Source organism: Portunus trituberculatus, chromosome 39 (assembly GCF_017591435.1).
Source record: "Portunus trituberculatus isolate SZX2019 chromosome 39, ASM1759143v1, whole genome shotgun sequence".
Lineage (NCBI taxonomy): Eukaryota > Metazoa > Arthropoda > Malacostraca > Decapoda > Portunidae > Portunus > Portunus trituberculatus.
In genome coordinates, this window is record NC_059293.1 from 5,477,239 (window position 1) to 5,486,414 (window position 9,176).

The 9,176-nt window shown below is 40.8% G+C and overlaps 1 protein-coding gene across 6 annotated transcripts in view; it reads right to left on the reverse strand.

The window, feature by feature from the left end:
- The window catches only part of LOC123515634 (telomerase reverse transcriptase-like), a 254,291-nt gene extending 252,472 nt beyond the window's left edge, over positions 1–1,819 (reverse strand). For 2 of the 6 annotated variants that reach the window (XR_006677920.1, XM_045274446.1), the window contains exon 1: positions 1,392–1,814. The gene's annotated coding sequence lies outside the window, so the exon portion shown is untranslated. Of the gene's footprint in view, positions 1–1,391 lie in introns of all 6 variants that reach the window. The other 4 variants (XM_045274447.1, XM_045274445.1, XM_045274438.1 and 1 more) reach the window with 4 other exon arrangements.
- Between the last annotated feature and the right edge of the window lie 7,357 nt (positions 1,820–9,176).

Below are 9,176 nucleotides of genomic sequence, written 5' to 3' on the forward strand. Positions count from 1 at the left end.
CCCCTGGCACTATAATCCTCCATCTCTTACCACTGATACTATGTGTTAACATATAAGTACTATTCCAGTAGCCTTTAACAGTCTATTATTGGTTTGTAACTGATCGTGCAAGGGTCAAGGCTGGGGGATATGGAGTCCAGCCCCACTAGGTTAGGTTAGGGAAAGTGATGTTGCATTACATTATACTACATTACGTTAGGTTAGGATTAGGTTAGATTTGATTAATGGTTAAGTTTTGTTAGCTTTAATTAGATTTGATCAGTATTTTGGTGACTTTCTTCCAATTTATTCAAATTTGGCCTTCTAGACTTTTTATAGAATTGCTAAATTTGGTCTCTTTTGGCTTCCCCAGCCCCCCCAAAAACACTTTTTCCTACAAATTCCTAAGTTTGTTAGTGTTGGGGAGAGGGCTGACGGCAAAAGGGAAGACCTAATTCTGCAGTTTTTTTTTTTTACCAGAGTGATTTCCGAGAAAATGTTTATACAAGAAAAGAGTCTTAGAAAAAGTAGTGAACTCCTTTTTCATGTCAAAGAGACTGAGTGAAAACTCTAGTAACACCAAAAATCACCCCCCCACCCCACTAGCACTTGCATCCCAATGGCTGTGTGGTGCCACCTCCATCTTTAACACATTACTGACCTCACTCTTTTCCCCTAATCTGTACACCACACCTAGGACAGAAGCTGTTCGGTGTTACTAGTTATCTGCCTGTCTCGCCTACACAAAAATGGAGGGCACTACCATGGAACAGTTATCCCGTCGTACACCACTGGAAAGTAGACATCTTTCTAAGACACTTTCCCTCATAAATTACTTATTTAGTTTCAGTACTAATAAATAATTTATTTAATTACTGTAAGACAGATGCCTTTCGGTATTACTGGAAAGAGCCGTCAATCTAACTGATGTGAAAAAATTTAAAAAGAGCGCATCATTGGAAATTAGACATCCTTCCAAGGCACTATTTTTCTTTACCAATAATTCATTTGGTATCAATGCTAATAAATAAGTTTTCGCAGAACATGAAAATCCCTGTGCAGTGCATTAATTATGTTAGGTGTTGGGTTAGGTTTTGTTAGAATGCATCACTACCTAGTTTTGAATGGTGGAACACAAAAATCTTTGCAGTTAGAACATTCCTTAAATCTTGGAATTATTCCCCGAAATCTACCGTATGGAATTTCTAAGTGTCAGTTCTTTCGTGTTCTAGGCATCAAAATAAAACCATTGATGAATTCCTTATTAATTAATGTCAGACTGACACCTTTCTTCATATTTATCAGACTTATTGATATATACCAACTATTCATGTCTGTTTGCCCCCAAAAAAAAAAAAAAAAAAAAATTTACCTATAGGAAGAAAAAAATCTCACGCTCCTTCGGTACTCACCCAGACACACCAATCAAGCGGCGAGCGCGGGCCCGGTCTTGATCTAGATCTTAAAGCAAAATTGCCTCTGTAAACAGTTGGTATGGATGTGAATGTGAGGAATGAAAATTAAATAGAGAAGTTAGAAGTAAGACAGAAAAGAGCGGTAAGAATGTGAATGGGCCATTGATGACAGACAAAGAAGATGTGAGAATGATGATTAAAGAGTTTTGGGAAGAGACTGGAGGTGATGGTGAAGTAGTTCATGTGAGAGATGTGTGACACTGGAAAGGAAGAATATGCGGATGAAATGAATGAGAGAATCACCTGAGAGGTGGAGAAATGTGTGAGAGGACAGAAAATTGGGAAGGCAGTAGGGCTAGATGAGATACCGTATGAAATGTACAAAAATGGAGGGGAGGTCGTGATTGATAGGATGACTTCATGAACAATTTAACTAGGCGAGGGAAAGGGGAAAGAGTGCCAAGAATGTGGAATGAATGCAGGGTGATTGTTGCATAAGGGAGGATACAAGAGCAAGAATGAGCTGAAGAGCTATAGATCAATAGCGTTATTAAATACAGATGGGAAAGTTTTTATTACAGTGCTGAATAAAAAATTGTGCAAATGTATTGAAAGAGCTGGAATGTTAGATGAAGAACAGAATGGCTTCCGGGTGGACAGGAGAGCAGAAGATAATTTGTTTGTGGTGAATAAAATGAATGAGAAAGTAAAAGGATGGTAGCAAATTCTATTTAGGTTTTCTAGACATACAGAAGGCATACGACAGGGTAAAACAAAAATGCTTGCTAGAGATTGAATGATTGACTGATACATTTATTGTTGAATTAATAAATAATTACAACAAAGGAGGAGGATGGACCTTGCCACCCACCCTCTGGACAAAGACTTCAGGTTAAAGTATCAAAAATTTAACAATAAACAGTATCCTACATAACAAGAATACAAGTACTTCAATAAATAAATACAGATATTGCACACCTTATTGCATAAGCATCCTACAGTCTGGGAGCAAACTCAGGATATTCCCTGAGTATATCCCTGAGAGTGGTTGAGTCTATATGAGATGGTTAATGAGGCTATACAAGTCATGTTGACTTTGTGGTCTAAATTTAGCAATGAAAGGACATTCCATGATGTAGTGACGCAGAGTGTGTCCTCTTGGTGCAGCACTTTGAGAGCAAAGATATTTAGCTAACATAGTGCGGAGTATGTATGTGGATACTAGGGCGAGATACAGATTAGATGTAGTGACAGACTGGGGTAAAGAGTAAGGGAGGAGTTAAGCAGGGTTGCATATTAATTGTCACCAACCCTTTTTAGCTTATACACAGAGGAAATGGCTGCCAGAATGAAAAGAATGAATGCAGGAGTGGGGAAAAAGACATGTGTGCTCTTGTATGCAGATGACATTGTAATTATGAGTGAATCAGCAGATGAGTTTCAAAGCTTGTTGAATGCTGTAGATATGGGGAGAGACTTTGGGGTAAGTTTTAGTAGTGAGAAGAGCAAGGTGATGATTGTGAATAGGTCAGAGGATAAAAGAGAGTCAGTGTGGAGACTGGGAGAGAATGAGGTGCAAAAGACTGATGAATACAAGTATCTGGGGATGTGGATAAGTTCAACTGGCTGTGTAAAGACAAAGAATGAAAAGATAAGCATGGTGAACCAGTGAGTAGATCGACTATGAAGCGCAGCTAGGCTGAGAGCAAGTAAATATGATGTGCTGCGAGAAATTTGAAAAAGCGTAGCTGTTTCAAGCATTATATATGTATGGTATGAATGTGATTGTGTGGAATGAAAATGAACTAGAGAAGTTAGAAGTAGGACAGAATACAGTAGCAAGAATGGCATTGAATGCACCAAGGTATGCAGTGATAGAAACTCTGAGGGGGAGACATGGACTGGAGTACTTTTAGAGAAATACATGTAAAGGCAACGTTGAAGTACAAACAGGCAGTCCTGGCTAGCTTTGCACCCTGGGCGAATACAATGGCGCCTCCCCTACCAACGCACCCCCGTCCCTCTTCGAATGTGTCATGGAAAAAAAGTCAAAGAAACCATCACCCTGATGGTTTCTTAGACCTTTTCCATGACGCATTCGAAATTATCACCTTTTCTATCCAGTCCAGACTGACGTAATGTAAACAATATTACGTAGATGATGCAGGCACATATTCGTCTTTTTTAGTTTAGTTTTATTTGGGGGGACTATTTCAATTTTATGAATGAATCAAAATTTATTTGGAAGTAGAAGTTTGTGTTGTGTGGCCTGGTATTATAATAATGCAGAGGTGTCTGTGTATTCCCCGCCCTCCTCCCCTTGTTTTTCCTTTGAGTGACTCTCTCCCTCTCTGCAGCGGCGGGTTGATTCCCTTCTCCCCTCCCCCCTCATCTTTTCTGACACAGACATACACAACCTAACTCTCAGCAACAAGTTGAAGCGATGATAGGGGTATATCAGCGCCCACTGCACCAACTTCACGTGGAAATGGGGCGGTATTAGTCTAGAAAACCGGCGATTTTTTTTCCTTATGCACTTTTTTTTTTTTTTTATTTATTGAGGGCGCTCGTGTGCCCCAAAATAGATTGCGCCCTGGGCGGTCGCCCACATTGCCCATAGCAAAAACGGCTCTGGGTACAAGGCTAGATTAGAGCGAATGGACGATGCAAGATTAATGAGAAAGGTGTTTCTATGGAATGTTAGGAGTAGCAGGTGGGGGAAGAAGTGTGTCAAGATGGCAGTAAAGAGTGGTTTGGAAATTAGTTGGGCTTTTCAGCGGGTTAAGGGAGGCATGTTGAGAGTGAATGGATCATCTATCTATATCTATCTATCTATCTATCTATCTATCTATCTATCTATCTATCTATCTATATATATATATATATATATATATATATATATATATATATATATATATATAGATAGATAGATAGATAGATAGATAGATAGATAGATAGATAGATAGATAGATAGATAGATATAGATATAGATAGATGCTCCATTCACTCTCATATATATATATATATATATATATATATATATATATATATATATATATATATATATATATATATATATATATATATATATATATATATATATAAGAGAGAGAGAGAGAGAGAGAGAGAGAGAGAGAGAGAGAGAGAGAGTTCTTGGTCTGAGAGGTGCGAGGACTCTGCGTCGCGGAATGCCCATGACCCTACCATCCTCCCAATGGTATAGAGGGGGTTCTGGATATGAGCGGCGCGTGGACTCTGCGTCGCGGACTGAGCGTCGCAAAATTGCTCCTGCAACGCTCAGTCCGTTTTGTTAGCGGACTGAGCGTCGAGAGAGTGCAGGTAGTAAAATTAAGCTGGCTGAGACCAGGAAGATAGAGACGAATCATACAAAGGAGACCGATTAAATTACAGAAAGGCTGATATTGAGAACTTCAAGAGCTATTTTGATTGATTGATTGATATATTTATTGTTGTATTAATAATGTGGGGCATTGGAGGAGTATGTCATCAGCATAGTTGAGGAGTTGGGTGCCCTGGGGGAAAGGAACAGCGAGCAATTTTGTCCATTAAAACATTAAAAAGCATTGGACTAAGGACTCCACCCTGTGGTATTCCAAGCTCAAAGACTTCCTCTGAGGAGACTGCACCTTGAAACCAAACCTGTGCTGTTCTATTGTACAAATAGACCCTGATCCATCCTAATAATCTACCTTTGACACTTTTGAGAATGAGTTCCTCCATAATAACATCTTTGTTGGCCCTGTCGAAGGCACCCTTGAGATCAACAAAAGCTCTGCAGGTAGCATCCTTATATATAAGACACTCAACAAAACAGTGACTTGTAGAGTGACCTTTTAGGAAGCAATGTACATTGCCAGAGAGTACATGGCCCACCTTGTATATAAGCCTGTTCAGTATTACCCATTCCATCATCTTACACAGACAGCTGGTGATGGAAATAGGGCGAAAGGTGCCATCACCTTTGGGGATTGGGATGACGATGGCTGTTTTCCAAGAGTGGGGAAGCTTGCCTGCAGTGAAAGACATGTTAAATAAATCCGAGATAGGATTGTCTACCTTTACCTCCAGGAGAGCATTGAGGATATCATGGTGATGCCATCCTTGCCAGGAGCTGTTGACTTGCCCAACTTGACTGCCGAGAGGAGTTCGTCATGCGTGATAGGCACACAGGTGTCATCCAGCAGAGAAACACTTTGGCGATGCAACTCCATCCTTCGTGGTCTTTGCTGATCAAGTGCCTCTTGTGTTCCACAGGAAGGCCAGAGAAGGATGAGGCTTCCTTCCACTGCAAGACGAGTTCTCGTGCCCTGCCTGCAGGATCAGGGTCACACACCCTGATAGTAGATGACCCTAAGAATATCGCGGAATTGCTAAATAATAGGTTTCAGCAAGTATTTACTAAAGAAACAATGTTTGTAAAGCCTCAGAATGTACAAGGAAATGTGCACATGGATGACATTAAGATACCTAAAAAGGAGTTATATAAAATGTTGGAGGAACTTAAAGATGATAAAGCGATGGGACCAGATGAAGTTTCAGGAAAATTATTGAAGGAATGTAGAGAAGAATTGATTGATCCATTATATGATATTATAAGGTGCTCATTAGAAACCGGGGAAGTACCGGTAGAGTGGAAAAGAGCTGAAGTGGTGCCCATTTATAAGGGAGGCAGTAAGGAAGAGCCTCTTAACTATAGACCTGTGTCTCTAACAAGTGTGGTCGGTAAGATTTGTGAGAGGGTGATAAAGAAATATTGGATACGGTTCCTGGAGGATCATAAGTTATTATCGGATCATCAATTTGGCTTTAGGAAAGGGAGGTCATGTGTAACAAATCTACTGAGCTTTTATTAAAGAGTGGTTGACAAAATACAAGAGAGAGAGGATGGATGGACTGTGTATATTTGGATTTAAAAAGCTTTTGACAAGGTACCTCACATGAGACTGCTATGGAAATTAGAGATTTATGGAGGACTGAAAGGAAAAGTGTTAAAGTGGATGGAAAACTACTTGAGATGGAGGGAGATGAGAACGGTAATAAGGGATGCAAAGTCGGACTGGTTGGTGGTGGAGAGTGGAGTCCCACAAGGTTCAGTGCTGGCACCAATACTTTTCCTTGTATATATTAATGACATGCCAGAGGGAGTAAACAGATATATTAATTTGTTTGCGGATGATGCGAAGTTGTGTAGGTGTGTGAAGAGTGAGGAAGATTGTGAAATTTTACAGGCAGATCTAGATAAGATTTGGGAGTGGAGCAAGAGGTGGGAAATGGAATTTAATCTGAGCATAAGTCATGTGATGGAGATGGGGAAGAGTGGAAGACGGCCAAGAGGGTCATATAAGATGGGTGAAGGAGTAGTGTTGAAAAAAGTGGAAAAGGAAAAGGATTTGGGAGTGATAATACAAGACCATGGGCAGTTTGAGGCTCATATTGATAAGATGTTTGGAGAAACGTATAATTTGATAAGAAATATTGGATTAGCCTTTCATTATATGGATAAAGATATGATGAAGAAATTAATTAGTATGGTAATTAGACCAGGATTGGAATATGCTGGAGTGGTTTGGTCCCCTTATAAAAAGAAGCATATAAGGAAATTGGAGAGATTGCAGAGAATGGCAACAAAAATGGTTCCGGAATTGGCAGAAATGACCTATGAGGAGAGATTAAAAGAAATGAATTTGCTTACCTTGGAACAAAGAAGAGAAAGAGGAGATTTAATGCAGGTTTATAAACTGTTGAACGGACTGGATGAAGTGGATAATGAGCAAATGATGTTGAGAGAGGAAAACTTAAATAGAACTACGAGATCGCATAGTAAAAAGATAGCCAAGGGAATATGCTTGAAGGATGTGAAGAAATATAGTTTCCCACAAAGATGTGTGGAGGTGTGGAATGGTTTGAGTGAGGTGGTGGTGTCAGCAAGGAGTGTGCATAGTTTTAAAGGAAAGTTGGATGTGTGTAGATATGGAGACGGGGCCACACGAGTATGATACCCAGGCCCTGTAAAATTACAACTAGGTGAACTAGGTGAATACACCTGTCGTCTGGACTTGCCCCGGATGCTGTTGACATGGTGTCACACCTCCCTGAAGGACCGGATCCTGCACACCTTGTCCAGGAAGGAGATCCAGTACTTCTTCCTTTCCTGCTACCGCAGATCCGTGAGGTGTCGAGCCACAGTAACCATGGCATCCCGTGACTCTGTGTCTGCTGGCTTGAGCTGCCAATGTCTCTTGTAGGCAGTGAGCGTCTGTTGGCAGTTCAGAATCACAGGATCGGTAGCGTAAGTCCAGCGGCGTGGAGCCATGATCCCTTGCTGGAACTCTTGGAGTCGTGATGAATCCCTCGATGGTGTGCAGGAGCCCGTCGTGCAGTGCCTCTGCATCAGCAAAGGAGCCCTTCACGGCAGCGTACCATGCCACCACATGGATGACGAGGCCTGCCATCCTGGATGGCGGCACCGTCAAGCGCTTCCTGGGCACTGCTGGGGCAGAGTGCACCAGTAGGGTCATCTCCAGGGCGAAGTGGTCGCTCAGCAATGAACTGACAAGATAATTTTCGGCAGTATATGATGGCATATTGATGAGGGCTACATTATTACATAATCAAGTCTGCCTCCTTGAACATGTGTGGGTGTGTGGTCCCCAGTAAATACAGCTGTATCTGTGATGTCAAGGAAAGCCTTCCAGCGCACACCATTGGCATTGGTGGTAAGGTGGCTTCCTATTTCCTTATGCCTCGCATTAAGGTCACCCATGATAGCACTCTGGTTCTCAAGAACATATTCAGGAAAGTTTGCAATATTTAAGGCACCAGCATAAAAAAAAAAAAACTATTTCACCCCCAGTAATAAATTCAATACCCTCAGTGACCCTCATTTCCATGAAGTTAACTGGAATCCCATGTTTAATGTAAGTGGCCATCCCCCGAGTACTGCCGTCACCACAACTGAGGGTGTGGGAGGCATAACCCCGCAGCTCCGGCACCCGTGGCCCTACCTCCTGTAAGGCAACAATGTCAGGCTTATGGAGAAGGACATGAGCGTGTAGGTCAGTGAAGCGGGCATGTAGACCAAGAGCTATTTTGAGAACGTAAACTGGGAGGAGATGGAAAACTTAGAGACGCTGCAAGAGAAGTATAACTTATTTTTGGAAATATACAAAACAGGAATCAGGGAATATGTCCCTAAATATAGACCTAAAGAAGAAGGAAAGAAAGATTGGTTTAATGTAAGGTGTGCTAGGGCAAAGGAGAAAAGAGATGGAGCACGGAAAAGGTGAAGGAGAAATAGAAATCCAGAAAATAAGGAAAACTTCAAAACAGCAAGAAATGAATATGCTAAGGTGAGAAAGGAAGAAGAAAGGAACTATGAAAAGGACATTGTCGAAAAATGTAAAGAACAACCGAAATTGTTCTACAGATTCATAAATGGAAAAATAAGGCAAAGAAAAACAATAGAAAGGTTAAAAGGAGAGAACGGGATGGTGGAAGACCCAAAAAGTATGGCAGAACTGTTAAATAGTAAATTTCAGGAGGTCTTTACTAAGGAATCCAAATTTGAAAGACCATATGAAAAAGATTAAAGTAACCAAGCTTGAAATAAAAGAGTTGATGACGGAATTAGATGAGAAGGCAATGGGACCGGATGAAGTCTCAGGCAGAATATTAAAAGAATGTAGAAAAGAACTAGCAAGTCCTATATGCAACATCATAAAATGCTCAATAGAAAATGGAACAGTACCATTAGAATGGAAA